The sequence below is a fragment of the Macaca fascicularis genome, chromosome 6 (genome assembly GCF_037993035.2).
Source record: "Macaca fascicularis isolate 582-1 chromosome 6, T2T-MFA8v1.1".
NCBI lineage: Eukaryota > Metazoa > Chordata > Mammalia > Primates > Cercopithecidae > Macaca > Macaca fascicularis.
The window spans coordinates 75883051-75901749 of NC_088380.1; the positions used below are offsets into that span (position 1 = coordinate 75883051).

At 43.4% G+C, this 18699-nt stretch overlaps 1 long non-coding RNA gene across 1 annotated transcript; it reads right to left on the reverse strand.

Annotated features, from left to right (window-relative positions):
- Positions 1 to 10307: 10307 nt before the first annotated feature.
- LOC141407010 (uncharacterized) lies at positions 10308 to 17662 on the reverse strand. The gene is made up of 2 exons (XR_012413722.1): positions 17507 to 17662; positions 10308 to 11474 (listed from the first exon to the last, which is right to left on the reverse strand). It is a non-coding gene; the product is annotated as an uncharacterized lncRNA (long non-coding RNA).
- Positions 17663 to 18699: the final 1037 nt, after the last annotated feature.

An 18699-nucleotide genomic window follows, 5' to 3' on the forward strand; every position in this document is an offset into this window, starting at 1 on the left:
TGCCCCACCCAGCCACTGGCCTGACATCGCATGGCAGTAACTGACTTCAGACCTTCTGCACAGTTCTCAGGTGCTTCCAAGGTCTGGCCCCAGCCCTACCTATCTGGGTCCGTTTTTGTTACTCCTTGAATCCATGCTTCCTTTCAACCAGGCAGGTCTGCTCTGCCCCTTGCAGGGGCCAGGGCTGCTCCTGCTTTTGCTTTTGCTATACTCTCATTTCCAACTTCCTCTCTTTCTTTTCATGTAACTAACAAAACACTCTGGCCTCTAAACCCAGACGCTCCTCTTGATGAAAACTTCTTAAGATAGTCTACTTCACACTAGTGATGTGGGCAATGGTGGCTATAGTAGGAACAGTGACAGATTATTGAGCTCCTATCGTATCAGCCAGTGTGATGCAGTAGTTAAGATGACTGCTTCTAGACAGGTTGCTGGGGTTCAAATTCTCTTTCTGTCACAAACTAGCTATTGACCTTGGGCAAGTTACTTAACATTTCAATGACTCAGTTTCCTGCATTATATATTGGGGAGGAGAATAGTGCCTACCTTGTAGACTTAATCTGTGTATTATAATAGTACCTGGTGTATAATAAACACTATCAGAAAGTATCACTATATGTAATTTATTTGTATTATTTGTAGTCTTAAGAACAGCCCAGAAAGGTGAGTATTCTTATGTATATTTTACAGAGAAGAAAAGAGAGGCACAGAGAGATTAAGTAACTGTGCAAAGTTACGCAGCTAATATGTAGCAGACCCCTGTGAGGGGCAGAGCAGACCTGCCCTGCAGCTGGGCTGGACTTTTAACTCTGGTCTGCCTGCCCCTACTGACCAATGCCTACTTTCAGTGGTTATGGCACATATGGCTATTTCCACAAAGTTTTATGTTCGGGTGTCCTCTAATTCCTCCCTGAATGCATGCTTATTTATCCCCCCAGATTTTAAGCCACTTGATGGGGGACTATTTCTCACACATCGTGTAGTTGTAGAGTGAAAGGCGGAAGGGGATCAAGGACAATTGTATACCTGTGAGCCAAGGACAGAAATGATTAACTTAAGTACAGGCAGATGGCTATGCATGGCTAGAGATCCAGAGGGATTTTCCCATCAGAAGGGCCAGGCCTCTGGCCTTCCAATCCCCACAGAACTGTCCCATAGTCAACGATTACACCCAACCAGGGAGAGGATCCCTGAGGTCCTCTGAGACTTCCTTACCAGCAGGATCATAGGAAACCTCATCAGCAGCTATAGAGCATGGACACTGGTCAGTCAGAACAGACATCCGAATGGACATCAGCCCTGCCTGAGGGGATGGTTATATCCTCCTGACCTCTCTGGACTGTCTGGAGATTTGGCTTGGTTTGTGTTCTTTTAGGTGATCGTCAGCCAGGTGTGGCCACAAGAGGAGACACAGGAGAAGTGAAGGGGAAAAGCTTATTATACTCCCAGGTCCTAAAGAGACAAAGCCACTGCACAGTGAGGTCACAGGAGAGGGAGTACCAAGGGAACCGTGGAGAGTGGAGAAAGAGGAGGAACCATGGGCAAAGGCCTTTGCTGGGGAGGAAGAGGTGGCAGGGGCTTTTGTGGGTGCCTTTAAGTGTTACTAGAACACAGCCAGGGGAGGGTAGGAGGGGAAACTTGTGGCAGAGACCACTCTTATCACACTGGTGCACCTGGTCACCTGAGTAGATGCTCACAGTCTGTTTGTGGGGATGTTGAGGCAGCAGGAAAATGTGAAGTTTTAAAGTTGTTCAGCTGAATAATGACAAGATTCACACATGTAGAAAGGAGAGCTTTATTTCTCATAAAGGATTGCAGCCTGCAGGGTGACCATTCTGCACAGCTGGGAAGTGTAGCCTCTGGCCAGAAGCCAGAAACCTGCATTTTGAGGGTGGTAAGAAGAAGACAGAGATTTATGTTGAAGGAGGTGGCCAAATATACATATTCAATAAGCTACAGAAGGATCCATGAAATTTGTGAGAGGAGAAATATGAGCATGCACAATTGAGCTTCATGCCATTTCATGGGTCCCATGTGCAAAAATGGCAGCATTAGCGTGATCCCAGGGTGGAGTCTTCAGCCTTCTGACATCAAAAAGTGAAGAAGAGGACAGAAAACTCTCACTGCACATTCTCCATAGACTGGCCAGAACCACTCCGTGGTTCCTGGTCTCTTAAAAAGAATGCTGGTCAACTGTTGTGTCAAAACTGCTAAAAGAAAGTTTTGTTGTGTTAAAACTGAAATTGCTGTGTCAGGCAGTTGGTTGATACCAGCGGTGGAGTAAGTCTTTCACAAGTACTGGTGCCCGTTAAGTCCTTAGGGAAGAAAGCCCTAGTGGTGGTTAGTGAGGGAGGGGGCATAATGAGGTGTGTCTAATCTCCCATCCTGTTATGACTGAGAACTCAGTTTCAAGATTTCTCTGGGATCCCCTTAACCAAGAGGGTCCATTCAGTCAGTTGTGGGGCTTAGAATTTTATTTTTATTTCTCAAATTTTACAATACCTGGCTCCATGGTTGCCTGTGCACCAGGGGCAAGTAACTGGTAACAACATCAGTGCCTTAATGCTATAGCAAGACTGGGCGAAGGGAAAGTATGTTTCTCAGAGGCAGATTCCCAGCAACTTCTTCCTTAATAGGTCACTTCAGGAGAGTCACCTCATGATCACAAGATAACTGCCACACTTCCAGGCGTCGCATCTGAGGAAGAATTAGACCCTTTGCTTGATATCTTTCATTTACCGTCTAGGTATTCTCCCCATTCTTCTTTACCCTATGTGATGATTAATATTAAGGGTCAACTTGATTGGATTGAAGGATGCAAAGTATTGTTTCTGGATGTGTCTGTGAAGGTGTTGCCAGAGGAGATTAACATTTGAGTCAGTGGACTAGGAGAGGCAGACCTACCCTCAATGTGGGTGGGCACCATCCAATCACCTGCCAATGCAGCTAGAAAAAAGCAGGCAGAAGAAGGTAGAATAAGACGATTTGCTGAGTCTTCTGGCTTTCATCTTTCTCCCATGCTGGATGCTCCCTGCCCTTGAATATCAGACTCCAGGTTCTTCATCCTTTGGGCTCTTGGAAGCACACCAGTTGTTTTGCCAGGGCCTCTCAGGCCTTTGGCCCCAGAGTGAAGGCTGCACTTTCAGCTTTACTTTTGAGGCTTTGGGACTCGGACTGAGCCACTACTGGCTTCCTTGCTCCTCAGCTTGCTGACAGCCTATCTTGGGACTTAATCATATGATTCTGTGAGTCAATTTTCCTTAATAAACTCCTTTTCATATATACATATATCCTATTAGTTCTGTCCCTTGGGAGAACCCTGACTAATACACCCTACCTTCTGCCCAGGAGGCTGAACTACATGAAGGTTGTTACCAGGTTTTGGTTGGGATAGGTCAATGGGGAGTCCCAGCAGATGAGGGAGGGAGGAGAGTGAGGTGAGGGTATGTATTCCCTTGTTCCCTTCTTCTAGAATTGCCTGGGGTTGGCTGTACTTTTCAAGCAAGGGCCACAGCTCCTCTCCAGGTAGCCCTCCTGACACAGCTCTTTCCTGGGTGTGGTAACTGCTCCTTTCCCTGGGCCTTTGGGTCTAGGAATGGGAGCAGCTCTGCTGTTACTAGCCTTGGGTACTGCACTACCTTTGTGGTCTTGTAACCGCCCAGTGGGCTCACCTTGCCTGCTGCCTAGACAGAGCTGATTTCTCAAAACAGGGGAATTGCAATAGAGAAAGAGTAATTCATGCAGAGCCAGCTGTGTGAAAGACCAGATTTTATTATTACTCAAATCAGTCTCCCCAGGCATTCAGGGATCAGAGTTTTTAAGGACAACTTTGTGGGTAGGGGGAAGCCAGTGAGTCATGAGGGCTGAATTGTTAGGTAGGAGATGAAATCATAGGAAACTGAAGCTGTCCTCTTGCACTGAGTCAGTTCCTGGCTGGGGATCACAAGATCAGATGAGCCAATTATTGATCTGGGTGGTGCCAGCTGATCCATCAAGTGCAGGTCTGCAAAATGTCTCAAGCACTGATCTTAGGATCAGTTTGGGGAGGGTCAGAATCTTGTAGCCTCCAGCTACATGACTTCTAAACCATAATTTCTAATCTTGTGGCTAATTTGTTAGTCCTACAAAGGCAGTCTAATCCCCAGGCAAGAAGGAGGTTTATTTTGGGAGAGGAGAGAGCTATTATTGCCTTTGTTTTAAACTATAAACTAAGTTTCTCCCAAAGTTAGTTCAGCCTACACCCAGGAATGAACAAGAACAGCTTGGAGGTTAGAAGCAAGATGGCGTTGGTTAGGTCAGATCTCTTTCACTGTCTCAGTTACAATTTTGCAATGGTGGTTTCAGTCTCCTTACCTCTGCTAATTCAAGAAACTATTTCCTTGAGTTAGCCTAGTTTGAGTGTGCCCTCTGTTTCTGTTGGGACCTGAGTGCCATGGGCCTCACAAGCTTCTTCTCTCTTCTGGAGACTTCCATTTATGTTCATGGACCACATCTGATCACATGGTCACATGTAGCTGCAAGGGAGGCTGGAAAAGCAAGACTTCAACTCTTCCAAACTCTGTAATGGCAGACAGCAAGGGAGAAGGGGGTTGGCAATTACTGTGGAATCCACCATTGAAAATATCTGCCACCAACAGTAAAGATGTGAAAATGATTAAACAAACAAGTGAAAAGACTTCCAGGCCCAAGATAGACTCTGATACCCCACCCTCTTGTCAGCTCAGTATCGACCTTTCAGTCATGAAGCTGAGCACTCTGGTCAGATGTCAGGGCTGCAGGGAACCTTAATGTTCACCTGATCAGGCCCCATCCATATTATTGGAGCCCATTTGGGACAGCACTGCTATGTGGCTGTCCAGACTCACACATTTACAAGAACAGAAAGCACATTACTCCAGAGCTCTAATCATTAGAAGGTGCTTTCTCATATAGAGCTGAAATCTTCCACACTCCCTGCCTCTCCTTCTGCTCTGCCCTCGGGGCTGAGGGGTGGGCACAGATAACTGCCCTCTTCTCATGTCAACCCTCACAGATGTGAGGTCCTGGCATCCTCTGCCTAGGCCTCTTTTTCTCCAGGTGGCATATTCTCAGTTCCTATAGTTTTCTCTTGTTCCTACAATACCGTACAAAGCCCTTTGCAAAGAAGCCTCAGAGTTGCTTTCTTTTCTTCATTTCAAAGACAAATTTAAATCATTTTCTCCCGAGTAAGCCAGGTTTAGAAACCAGAATTCTAGAATTATCGCTGACTCAGTTGCCATGTCTCTGCCACCAGCTCACTGCAAAACACTTCTGTCCTAGAGGGATTCACACACAACATGAAGCAGCGAGGGCACTTCTCTGTCTGAAGCACACTCTGTATCTGCCCTTACAGCTGCCTGCCTGGCTGCACCAGGCAGCGATGGAGGGGCCCTGAAATCTAATTCACACAAAGCTCTGGAACTCTCTTATTAAGGCCACTAGATGGAGGGAGTAGACTCAGGGATGATCAGCAGTGTGCATGGTGGAATGGTGTTAATTAGTAATACTTATATTGCAACATGTCCTCCAATCTATTTGTTCAAATATATTAACAACATCTCACAATGGCAAATTAAAAATTAACCCTTCATAGATGTCTCTCCATATGCTATGGGTGTAGGGAATCATTTTAGGACAGAGACTAACATTTTTTAAAAAAAATTTTTTTTAATTATACTTGAAGTTCTGGGGTACATGTGCTGACCATGAAATTTTGTTACATAGGCACGCAGATGCCATGGCGGTTTGCTGACTCATCAACCCATCACCTACCTTAGGTATTTCTCCTAATGCTATCTCTCCCCTAGCCCCCCACCCCCCAGCAGGCCCTAGTGTGTGATGTTCTCTTTCCTATGCCCATATCTTCTCATTGTTCAACTCCCACTTATGAGTGAGAACATTCGGTGCTTGGTTTTCTGTTCCTGTGTTAGTTTGCTGAGAATGATGGTTTCCAGCTTCATCCATGTCCCTGCAAAGGACATGAACTCATTCTTTTTTATGGCTGCATAGTATTTTCCATGGTGTATATGTGCCACATTTTCTTTATCCAGTCTATCATTGATGGACATTTGGGTTGGTTCCAAGTCTTTGCTATTGTGAACAGTGCCACAATAAACATACGTGTGCATGTGTCTTTATAGTAGAATGGTTTATAATCCTTGGGGTATATACCCAGTAATGGGATTGTTGGGTCAAATGGTATAGTTCTAGATCTTTGAGGAATCATCACACTGTCTTCCACAATGGTTAAACTAATTTACACCCCCGACAACAGTGTAAAAGCATTCCTGTTTCTCCACATCCTCTCCAGTATCTGTTGTTCCCTGACTTTTTAATGATCACCATTCTAACTGGTGTGAGATGGTATCTCATTGTGGTTTTGATTTGCATTTCTCTAATGACCAGTGATGATTAGCGTTTTCTCATGTTTGCTGGCTGCATAAATGTCTTCTTTCCAGAAGTGTCTGTTCATATCCTTTGCCCACTTTTTGATTGGGTTGTTTTTTTCTTATAAATTTGTTTGTTTTTTGTGGATTCTGGATATTAGCCCTTCGTCAGATGGATAGACTGCAAAAATTTTCTCCCAGTCTGTAGGTTGCCTGTTCACTCTGCTGATAGTTTCCTTTGCTGTGCAGAAGCTCTTTAGTTTAATTAGATCCCATTTGTCAATTTTGGCTTTTGTTGCCCGCCCTTTTGGTGTTTTAAAAATAAGTCTTTGCCCATGCCTATGTCCTGAATGGTATTGCCTAGGTTTTCTTCTAAGATTTTTATCATTTTAGGTCTTACATTGAAGTCTTTAATCCATCTTGAATTGATTTTTGGACAAGGTGTAAGGAAGGGGTCCATTTTCAGTTTTCTGCGTATGGCTAGCCAGTTTTCCCAACACCACTTATTAAATAGGGAATCTATTCCCCATTGCTGGTTTGTGTCAGGTTTGTCAAAGATCAAATGGTTGTAGATGTGTGGTGTTATTTCTGAGGCCTCTGTTTTGTTCCATTGGTTTATATATCTGTTTTGGTACCAGTACCATGCTATTTTGGTTACTGTAGCCTTGTAGTATAGTTTGAAGTCAGGTAGCATGATGCCTCCAGCTTTGTTGTTTTTGCTTAGGATTGTCTTGGCTATGTAGGCTCTTTTTTGGTTCTGTATGAAGTTTAAAGTAGCTTTTTCCAATTCTGTGAAGAAAGTCAATGGTAGCTTGATGGGGATAGCATTGAATCTATAGATTACTTTGGGCAGTGTGGCCATTTTCACAATATTGATTCTTCCTGTCCATGAGCATGGAATGTTTTTCCATTTGTTTATGTCCTCTCTTATTTCCTTGAGCAGTGGTTTGTAGTTCTCCTTGAAGAGGTCCTTCACATCTCTTGTAAGTTGGATTCCTAGGAATTTTTTTCTCTTTGAAGCAATTGTGAATGTGAGTTCACTCATGATTTGGCTCTCTGTTTGTCTGTTATTGATGCATAAGAATGCTTGTGATTTTTGCACATCGATTTTGTATTCTGAGACTTTGCTGAAGTTGCTTATCAGCTTAAGGAGATTTTGGGCTGAGACGATGGGGTTTTCTAAATACACGATCCTGTCATCTGCAAACAGAGACCATTTGACTTCCTCTTTCTCTATTTGAATACACTTTATTTCTTTCTGTTGCCTGATTGCCCTGGCTAGAACTTCCAATACTATGTTGAATAGCAGTGGTGCGAGAGGGTGTCCTTGCCTTGTGCCAGTTTTCAAAAGGAATGCTTCCAGTTTTTGCCCATTCAGTATGACATTGACTATGGGTTTGTCATAAATAGCTCTTATTATTTTGAGATACGTTCCCTTGTTACCTAGTTTATTGAGAGTTTTTAGCGTGAAGGGGTGTTGAATTTTGTCAAAGGCCTTTTCTGCATCTATTGAGATAATGTGGTTTTTGTCATTGGTTCTGTTTATGTGACAGATGACGTTTATTGATTTGTGTATGTTGAACCAGTCTTGCATCCCAGGGATGAAGCCGACTTGATTGTGGTAGATAAGCTTTTGATATGCTGCTGGATTTGGTTTGCCAGTATTTTATTGAGGATTTTTGCATTGATGTTCATCAGGGATATTGGCTTAAAATTTTATTTTTTTGTTAGAGACTAACATTCTAATTAGAGGTGTCTCAGCTCCCCAGTGGATCCTGCCCACAAGCGTGGGACAAATGGGAGAGATAGAAGAGATGAGTGGGTCATTAGGCAGCAAGCTGAATTAGAAAGAGGCTGGAGTGAGGATCAAGCTGAAAGGATGTGGCAGGCATGCTGGTACGGGGCAGAGAATGGGCCAAAAGGCCTTTCTGTAGGCAGAGCTATGGGGCTGGCCAGCCCAGGAAATAAATCCTTAAACTTTGGGTCTGTGGCGGGGCATTACTGCTGAGCATGGAGCACTGTACCTTGAAGCAGGTGGCTTCAAGAAGGAGTTGCATGGATTCTGGCTCAGCCTGGACTCATAGAATGCCAGCATTGGGTATGACCTTGAGGAGCTCAAGTCCAACTGTCTCGATTGTAGACAAGGCAACAGAAACCCAGATAGGCTAAGTGATTTGTTCCAAAGCACACAGATAATAAGTAAGGCAGCTGGAGTGGAGGGCAGGATTTCTGATTCCACATGTAGTGCGCTCTCCATTGCATGAAGCCACTCCATTGTTATTTTGTTGTCTATTTTATTTATGAAATGTTTTAGGTCACTCACTCAACAAATATCTATTAGAAATCAGACATTGTGCTGGGAATAAATACAAAGTTGCCCCCTACTCACATACTGCTCTCCCCAAAGGAGTTCACAGTGTTGCAGGAAAGGCCAATAAGAATAAATAATTACAAGCAGTGTGATGTAAGCCACCATAGGAGTCAAGAATATGTGTGCCATGAGCATAGAGAAGGGATCTGGGGTTAGCGATGGCTTCCTGAAGGAGAATCAATAAAACAAAAATTTATTTTCATAATTATTAAGCTTTAATTTAATCTCAACAATGCTAGACACTGGAAATAGCCCAATAGCAAAAGAAGGGTAAGCTAGGAGAAGGCAGTCTGGCACACAGGTGGGGAGCGTGATGCATGGGCTTTAACTCAGGCAAACCTGTCTTCAATCCCATTCTGCATTGCTTCTGCACTGGGTGACTGTGGGCAGTGATGTTAGCTCATTGGTAAGGTGGGGTAAATAATACCACATGGTCGTGTTTCTAGGATGAAATGAGAAAATACAGGTCATGAATTTAGCAGAGAGTCAGGCACACAGTCAACCCTCGATCACTGCAGGCTTTGGGTGACTCTTGACTCACGTGGATTCTAGGTTCTGTGACTCTAGCTGCCAATTGGGTTGGCTTTAAGAACAGTACTTTCCCCAGGCCTCAGCCTGGCCTTCATTTGAAGTGGTGAGAGGCCTCTGAATTCACAGGCTCTGAGAGCATCAGCCTGTAGCTTCCCTGAGAAGAGACTACTGCTGGGAGAACAGCTGCTTCCAAAAATTCTGATGTGCTTTCTCTCTCGCTCAGAGCCTGCCGTGTTAATGAGGAAGACTGCATGCGTGAACACTTGGCTTTTCTTTGCTTTTCTTTTTTAATCTCTAAAAAAAAAACCCTCTTTTGATCAGCACCATGAGTAAACTGCAAGTTCTCAAGTCTTGCAAAGATGTGTTAAGAATACGAAGAAGGTGCCACCTCCTTTGACACCTGCCTCTGCACACCCTGAGATGGAGTTTCAGGGCATCTTGTCCTTGGTTCTCGGTTCCCAGCTGGCCTTGCACCTGGAACAGCTCTCCTTCTTTCTGCTCCCACCTGAGCCCAGGCCTAACGGAGTTTGTGCAGAATTAGAAAGGTCAGGCCTAGCAGGTCCTCTCAGAAGCATGGGAGAGCATGCTGATAAGCAGCCACCAGGTGAAACAGACTTTACCTGGGTCTGAGGCAGCCTAGGCTCACGCATTGAGGCTGTGGTTTTCCTGAGTCCTGGGAACTGCCCCTGACAATGACCACCTGGCTTTACTTCCCTTGGGAGAGGGGAGGTGGTGAGTTGGTTGTTGCGGGGCGCAGGACTCTACATTGCAGAATGGGAAGGACAGAGGTCAGAGCTGCTAAGCAGGTGTAAAGGAATGTGGGATCAGGGTTTCAAACTTCTATCTTCCTTTTGCACCCCTATCAATTACACTGACCTTGTTTTGTGACTACAGGAATCAAAAGTGGATATATGTGCCTAGATTTCTCTCATGACACTCCCAAAGCAGGATTTAGGGTTTTCTTGCATCCCTTAAAAAGAAAACTCATACTACAGGCATTCATGAGAAATGTAGACTTTATTGATGATTTATAGTTGGCCCAAGAGGCCTATATTGCATAGCACATAGAATTTCATGGAAGAAAGCAAGACATGTATTAGACATTATGTGTGTGTGTGTGTATGAGTGTGACTGAAAGGGAGGGAGGGAGAAAAGTAGAGAAGAAGGAAGGAAAAAGGAAGGAAGGAAGGAAAGAAAGAAAGAAAGATGAGAGCAAGAGATTAGGGTGTCTTCCCATCAGTATCAAGCTTTTCTCAAGTTCTACTTCTCTGTGTTCAGCCCCAGGGTCTCCCTCTCTCTCCAGTGCTACTCCATGAAGCCTCCAATTCTCCCTTTATTCCTGTCTGCTACTCTGAGAACTTTCTGAAAGGCCTCTCTATTTCTTCCTGACTGATCTGGGCCTTTAGCTCAGGCTCCTCCAGCTTGCATCTCCCCTCTCACCATTGGCTCAGTCTCCCCCAGGCCTCAGTGCTATACCTGGCTTCCCTGGGCCCTCCGGCTCCCTCCTCTCCCTCTGCGTTTCTGCTGGGGCTTCTTGTAAGTGGTGCGGGCCCCTTTTGTCTTTTCACGGTGCATAAACATTTCTATTTCCCAGGACCCAAGAGGTTTTATTCATGGTCGCTTTTTTTTTTTAAGAATATTTAGAGAGTTTCTTCAGTTCTTAAAGAAAAATCACCAAAAGATACTCTCATTTGCCTTCCAAATAAACATAGAGTAACTATCTCACAAATGTAGTGCAACTAATCATAGCAAATTAGCTTTTCTGGTGCAAAACAGTCTGTCAAAATATACTGGAGGCCTTGTGCTATCCAGAGTCTTTCTTGGAGTAAAGCAGAAGACATGGCTTACCTAGCGTGCCCCTCGCTCTCTGTCTTGGCTGTCGGCGCCGTGTATCCAGGTATTAACTTAGCTGCGGTGGGAATTTATCAGACAGCTGTGTCATAGGAAAACACTCGTGCCATCTTCCTGCTCGGCATAGCCCTGAGGAAGATGGTCCTAGGACCATCTTCACCTATCTATCACCCTCAGGTCTGGACTCCATGCTGTGACTCATCCCCACGCCCTCTCAGAGCTGGGTGCAGGGACATGAGAAACGGCCTGAAGTTTGTCAATGGCAGCGATCCAACACATTCGCTCATGGGCTACGTCAGCATTCAGACCGTAATAGCCTGCAACCAAGAAAATGAAATGTTTGAATTAGTCCATGAGAATTTAAGTTGAAACAAAAAAGGGTGTTGGATAAAATTTTCTTCAAGAATTTTGTTTTTCTTTGGAGAAAATGAAGACCTAGTGTTTGATTGACATGACACAGCCCAAGCATACAACCCACTCATTTTCAGGGATTGACTTGCAATTTTATACATACATACATATATATAAATGTGTGTGTGTGTGTGTGTATAACATTATATATTATATAAATAAATAGATATGAATTATAATACAGCAACATGTTACTGTGTATATTACTATCTATATCTAGACATAGATAATTTCAATACTTTCATTAAGTATACGCATCCCCTTCCCAGCTCTCTCACAGGTGTCTAAGAGCGTGTTTATTGTTCCTGTTATGGACAATCACTAGAAAAGCTGAAGACCAACCCCAGATAGCAGCTGCTTTGGGAAGAGAGGGCAGACATAGCAATTTCATGAAGGTTTAGCTGGTGACAGCCAAGCAGTGCATTTGCAACTTCCATTTCCCCACGTGGCTTTCTGAATTCCTCTCCCCACCAACAGGCACAGCTCTGCAGAGCTGCAGGTCTTTGCCCAGAGAAATGCAAAGCAGAAAGCCTGACTCCTGTGCCCCTCCCGGCAGGGCACACACTCAGCCAGCTGAGCTAAGTGCCTGGGGCCTAGGAGGGGAGTATGCAGAGGCTTCCGGTGGAGGTGGTGCAGGGCCCGGAAGATGGGGAGGGCCTCCCTTTGTCTGCGCCAAGGCAAAGCAGGATGGTTCCCCACCATGTGGCTCCCCTTCTCTGAGGCTGCTTCTCCTCGTGGGGTTAATTATACCAACCTGAATCTCAGGGAGTGTGAATTAATTGCCAAACACTTTACAATTATCAGGAGCCCACGAGGTGCTTCACCACCATAAAGCATTACATCTAATTATTGTTCATAATTATAAAGGTTCAGAAGCACCAAGGGCTCCCATGGCAACCTTAATGCACGCACACACACACACACACACACACACACTTTCTCTCTCTCTCTCTCTCTAAATCACACACACACAGTGATAGACTTTTTCATTGCAGTATTAAATGCAGCTCATAAACCTGCCATATTATTGGGCAAATATTTATTTTTATAGGCTGAGATAAGTGGGCAATGCTGGGGTAATGATTCCTTTTCTAAATGCTTCAGACAGACAGGGCCCTCAGTCTGATGACATACACAGGGCTCCGAGCATCAACCAATGCGACTCACTTAATCTGCAGCAACATTTTTATCAGATAGACGTCATGAGGACATGAAGTGTGACTATATTCTTATGGTTTGTCAGTAAAAATAAAAATATTCTGATTGAAAGTGTTATATAAATATAGCAAAAGCGTATCCCTAAATAAACAATGTAGGAGGTCTAAACCATCGATCAATTGAAAGGCTGATTTACAGGGAGACGATGTGTCTCAAAACAAAAGCACAAGGGTATGAGACTTGGCAAGTTTATCAATTTGGCTTACTGACTGCTGAAACAAAAGTTCAGTAGAAAAACAGTTTGACATATACAGCCATCCCTTGGTATCCACTGGGGATTAGTTCCAGGACCTCCCGTGGATGCCAAAATACACAGATGCTTAAGTTCCTGATACAAAATGGTATAGTATTTGCATATAACCTATGCATATCCTCCTGTATACTTTAAATCATCTCTAGATTACTTGTAATACTTAATACAACGTAAACTGTGTACAGAGTTGTTGTGCTGTATTATTCACGAATAACGACAAAGAAAAATGTCTGTACATATTCAATACGCCTATAACTTTTTCCTCCCAGATATTTTCAATCTGTTGTCGGTTGAATCCATGGATACGGAGAGCTGACTGTGTGTGTGTGTGTGTGTGTGTATGTGTGTGTATATATATGTGTGTGTGTGTGTGTATGACTTCATTTCATGCATGATTGCAGTGCCATCAGTGGAATGAAATCAACCTCATTCACATGGAAGTACTCAAAATTCAGCCATGTGTCTAGTCTGGGGCATCTGCTGTATGAAGTTTCCTAAAGGGAAACTTGGTTTTATAATAGATGTTTGGAAATCCTGCTGCTGCTGCTGCTGCTGCTGCTGCTGGAGAAGTCTTGTTTGGATGCTCCCCTCCTACCATTTGGTTGAGGAGTGTATTGGTGGACTTTGTAGTTACTAGCGGGAACCAGTGGTGGAACTTGGCTTTCTTCTGCTCTGCATACCTGGAGCCTAGAGCTAATTTCCTCTGTGAATTTCTTCCTGGGAGAAGAGCAATTCTGGCTGCTTTGCTTGACTGGTGTGTGGATAGAAGAACACTAGGTGCTACTGGTAAAGTCTTTGGGTCTGGGGTGATGGCCAGTGCTCTTAACTCCAGCCCACTGACCCAATGGGGTGGAGCTATGCAGGTGGCAAAGGACAGACAGTAAAGCCTAACCATGAGCCAAAGCAGGAAAAGCTGGCAAAGAAAAGAAAAGAACCACGGTGCTCTAGTGAAGGTGCATGCCCGAAGAGCCAGCTTCTTTGACTGTGCCAAGTGACCAGGTCAGGTGACTCTGTCAGTTAAGAGCACGTGATAGGTATACTTTATCTGTACTGTCCAGGGAGGAATTGCAAAAGAAATAAAAATAAAAAATGGGCCTGCCTCGCAATAGGTCCCAGACTAGATGTGATAAATGGGAATGAGAGCTGGAGATCCAAATGGAAAAAGACCTCAACAGGCTACAAAAAAAAAAAAAAAAAGAAAGAAAAAAAGATAACTAGTAGTGAGTTGATCAAGGGCAGGTTGTTGTGGAGCTGTAGGCCTGCAGTCAGAGCTGAGGTGTGGTTCATGAGGCTCTGCACAGGTAAGAGGGGAGTGTAGAGTAATGGTTGAGCTGCACAGACTTGAGCTGGTATCCTAGCTCAGCTACTTTACCAGTGACTTCACCTTACTAGCCCTCAGTTTCCTCTTCTGCAAAATCAGGGACAATACAACTAGCATATCTTAAGAGATCGTTATGAGAATTAAATGCGATCTTGTATGTAAAATATTTGCCATGTTGCCTGACACACAGTAAGGGCTCCATAAATATTAGTGATCACTAATGTTAATCAATAAGTTTGAAAAGGTGGAGAGATGTAGATGAGTAATGGGAGAACATATAGATTAGAGACATTAAGATTTAAGAATGGGGCACTATAATAATTGCTTCCTGTCTTAGGTAAGTGTTGAAGTATAGGGTTTTACAGCTTAGACTCAGATTAAGATTGTCTGGGTTTGCATTCTGACTGCCTCTTGCTAGATGTGTTTGGTAAGTTATTTACCTCTTTGTGCCTCAGTTTGCTCATTTGTAAATGGCAATTATTACAATAATATCTACCACATAGGACTCTAATGAGAAGGAAATGAGCTAAGTTGTAAAACACTTGGAGCAATGTCTGGCACAAAGTCAGTGCTATACAATAGTGGCTATTGTCATTGATATTATTATGTGGTTGTTTTATATATAACCAGTGAAAATATTTCTCAGTGCTAAATAAAAACCATTACTAATTATTAATTATAAACACAAAGTATCCAACCTAAAAGTGTTTGGCTGACAAAGTAATCTGTGAACCATCCCAAGTCATGACCAAGTGTCTGAGGGGCCACTCATAAAAAGAAAGGATGTTGTTGACATTAGCAGTTCCTGCATACCACTATGCTGCCATGATGGCAGTGGGAGCGTCCATCACGTTTAAATCATGTTCAAAGTGAAATCCTGGCTGTAAAATGAATGCTGGAGGATAGGCAGTGATATCCAGGTGCAATAAAAATTCAGGAGCACATGGTAGTAGCAGAGACCAGCAGTAAATAGGGTCAAGTAACAAAGAGTAGAATATGAAGCTTCTTGGGCACCCTACTTCATGCCAGCCAAAGGCACACCACCATCCTCATGCAGCCACCAGTGGTAACGAAAAGGAACAACCATGACAGCTTATATGGCAGTGCTGAGGTACATGTCCAGTACCAGTACATTAGGTATATGTCTGGTAAATGTTGAGTCACTAGTTGGTTAGCATATTGCTTACACATTACCGAGCCCTTGCTTTTGTTTTTATATCATCATGAGTTGCATGCAAAGGTCAAAGGCTGGGGCAAAAGTGACAGAATCTGTGCTTTTGCAAATGCAGAGACCAAACCCGAAGTGATGAGGAGCTGGTGTGGGCAGTCTGGCAGGTTTCAGCCTCCTCCACCAAGTGGATCATATGTGAACATAGTATAGAGCTGCTAGCAACATGGAGGGAGAGTTGGAGAAAGCATAGTGTAGGCTTTGTTTGTTGGGACTTGCATTGGAGACGTGACATCATTAGATTGTTAATTCACCCCTCTATTTTTACAACAAATATTTACTGAGCATCTTTGTGCACCAAACTCTGTACCAGATTCTGGATTACAACTATGAACAAGATTAATGTGGCCCCTGGGCTGTCGACAGGCCACCATGATAGAGTTGGTAGGTGTTATGGTAGGAAGAATGGGGGCAGAGACCATTTCTGAAGAGGGAAGGTAGAGGTTTGGGGATATCCAAGGTGGCTGAAAAGTCCAACTCCCTGAAGAAAAAGAGATAAACCATCCGTATTTGGTGTTTGTCTTAAGCAAAATCAATACATTTTGCAGCAGTCTGCTGGAGTTGTTTAAACGGCAGAGCTTGTCCCATGATAATGCCCAGCCTGTTTCAAAGCATGGCACAGCTCAATTAGGCTGACTCCAATGCAAGCTTCACCTTCTTTATGTCATAAGCTCCTGAGGCTTGGGCGGGGCAACACAGAGGGAGTTACAGGTGCAAACACAGGATAGGGCCTGGAGCCGAACAAAGGCCGTACGGTCTGTTCCACTCTACAGATCTCACCAAGGAACAGATGAGACTGCAGAGTGATATCAAGACCATTGACATTTTTTTAAAGACCATTGACATTTAAAAGCAAGATTTCAGTTTAATGTTCTGAAGAGCCTCAAAGACATACACAAAAGGTTTGAATAAAATCCATAATAAAATCCACAATGAATGGATCTCCCCACTCTACCTCTCACCTCATGCCGCAGTGCTTTGTCCAATTGTCTTCTAGGGAACATGTGAAGTTGAAAAATGAAGTGGGAACTAGTGCTGTTAGCAATGCTATGGTGCCTGACACACTGTCATTTTTCTTCCAAAAAAAGTAGAAATCATTTTTTTTTTTGCATGCTCTTCATGTCAGCCTACCAAACCTTGTGGAAATCCCTCAACCATGCTGTCCTAAGCTGTATCTACTGTACCTAAAGAATTTTTTGGTTGTATATATTATGTTCAAGTTGGCCAATAGCATTTTCTCCATTTTACAAAGAGAATTCTGAAAAGCCAGAATGTAAATCTCTGTAGCAACTGAGGAAAAGAAAAAAAAAAGCAAGTAACTAATAGCTCTAAAGGAAAATAGCATTGAAAGAATCGAGATTCATAATTCACACAGATTTAATTACTCATTAACTGCTTGGTCTGAAACGCCATGCTATTGCTCCATATTTTAAGCGTCTCTTAAATAAGATTAATTTTTAGAATGACAGGTAATGTCCCTCACAAGAGGAAAATAACTATTTACTCATCATCCTAGATTACATATTAAAAAGCATTTCATTGCAATTTAATTTGGTGAGTCAGAATCTTCACCCAGAAATTAGTTATCACCATCCTGGTGCGGTGATCATTTCCTGAGGGAAATGAGGATGAGGCAAAGGGGATGGGAGGATGGGACCTGGAGAAGACCTGCGGGCTTTGTGTGGGCCCCAAATGCAGATCGACTATCTGGGTTGCATGCGGAGACTTCACCTATGTGATAGCCCTTTTAAAAGGGTTTAATCAACAATGTTGAAATAGGCAACACTGTCTTTTTAAGATCTTGATTTTTAATTTTATATTTATTTTCCAGTTACAAAAATGAATGCATGGTATTCATTGAAAATAATTAGAAACATTTTAAAAAGCACAAAGGAATAGTGGCTTTCAAAAATCCTACCTTTGGAGACACACATTGCTAACACATCCCTTTTCTGATGAGTTCACATCTATAACATTTGAAAGAGGGACAATGCTTGATGGGAAAGACAAGGCCACGGTGGGAGTGTTGTGATATGTCCAAGAAGCAGCAAGGAGGCTGGCATGTCTGGAAAAAGAGAGAGAATGTGAGAAAAGGCTCAGAGAAATACATAGGTGCTTTTGGTCAGAGGAAGTATTTGGGGTTTTATTCTAAGTGAGATAGGAAGCCACTGAAGGATATTCATCAAAACAGTGACACAATTTTCTAAAAGATCTGGCTTCCTGGGAGAGGGTAGGAGGGTGACACACAATGGTAGAAACAGGAAGCCATTTCAGTAACCCCATCAGCAAGAGATGATGATGGCTGAGAGGAAGACGGAAGTGGCAGAGGTAGTAAAAAAAAAAAAAAGGGTTAGAATCTGGATGTAATTTCAAGGTAACACCCAAATGATTACTGATAAATGGCCCTCCGGCTCCACTGTCCATGAAGCTTGGCCACCAGGCACTTTTTGTTATTATTGCTCAATGTGCAGTCTCCCAGTGTAGCCCCACACTTACCCAAGCTATCCTAGATGTATTCTCTTCCTTGCACACTTACCAGGCACCCTAGAAAGCCCCTTTGTTCCTCCTCCCCCTCACCACCATTGCTCCAGTTGAAAGGAAAGGCCACAGCCACTTCTTGCATCGATGACCTTCTGTCATATTCTGTGAATATCTTCTGTGATATTATAATATGCAGTTGAATACAAAGAGAATCAATTGACATAAAACACCACCAAGTGTGTCCCTTTCAAAGTGAAAGGCAGAGGTGTTTTGCAAGCTGTTGATTAGCATGCGCAACCACAGAACCGCTCAAAATTTAGCGCTTATGGCAGACACCTTAGGGAAGGCGTGAGGACATGGTGCCCTGGGAGAAGAAGCTGCAGAGGAACTGAAGGCGGAAAGGGAAATTAGACTTCAGAGAATGTTATCTCCAGCAATAAAGTGAGCACCGTGGACTGGACACTTTTGCATTCAGAAAGGATATTCCAGTTTCTCCTGAAAGTGATCGTAACAAATGAGGTTCTTAATATGTCCCATTTTGAAACCTGTGTGTTTCATCATTCTTAAAAGCAAAATGAGTCATCTGTTTTCCTCATTATCCTTGAACCATAAAAAGAGCAGTTTTGATTC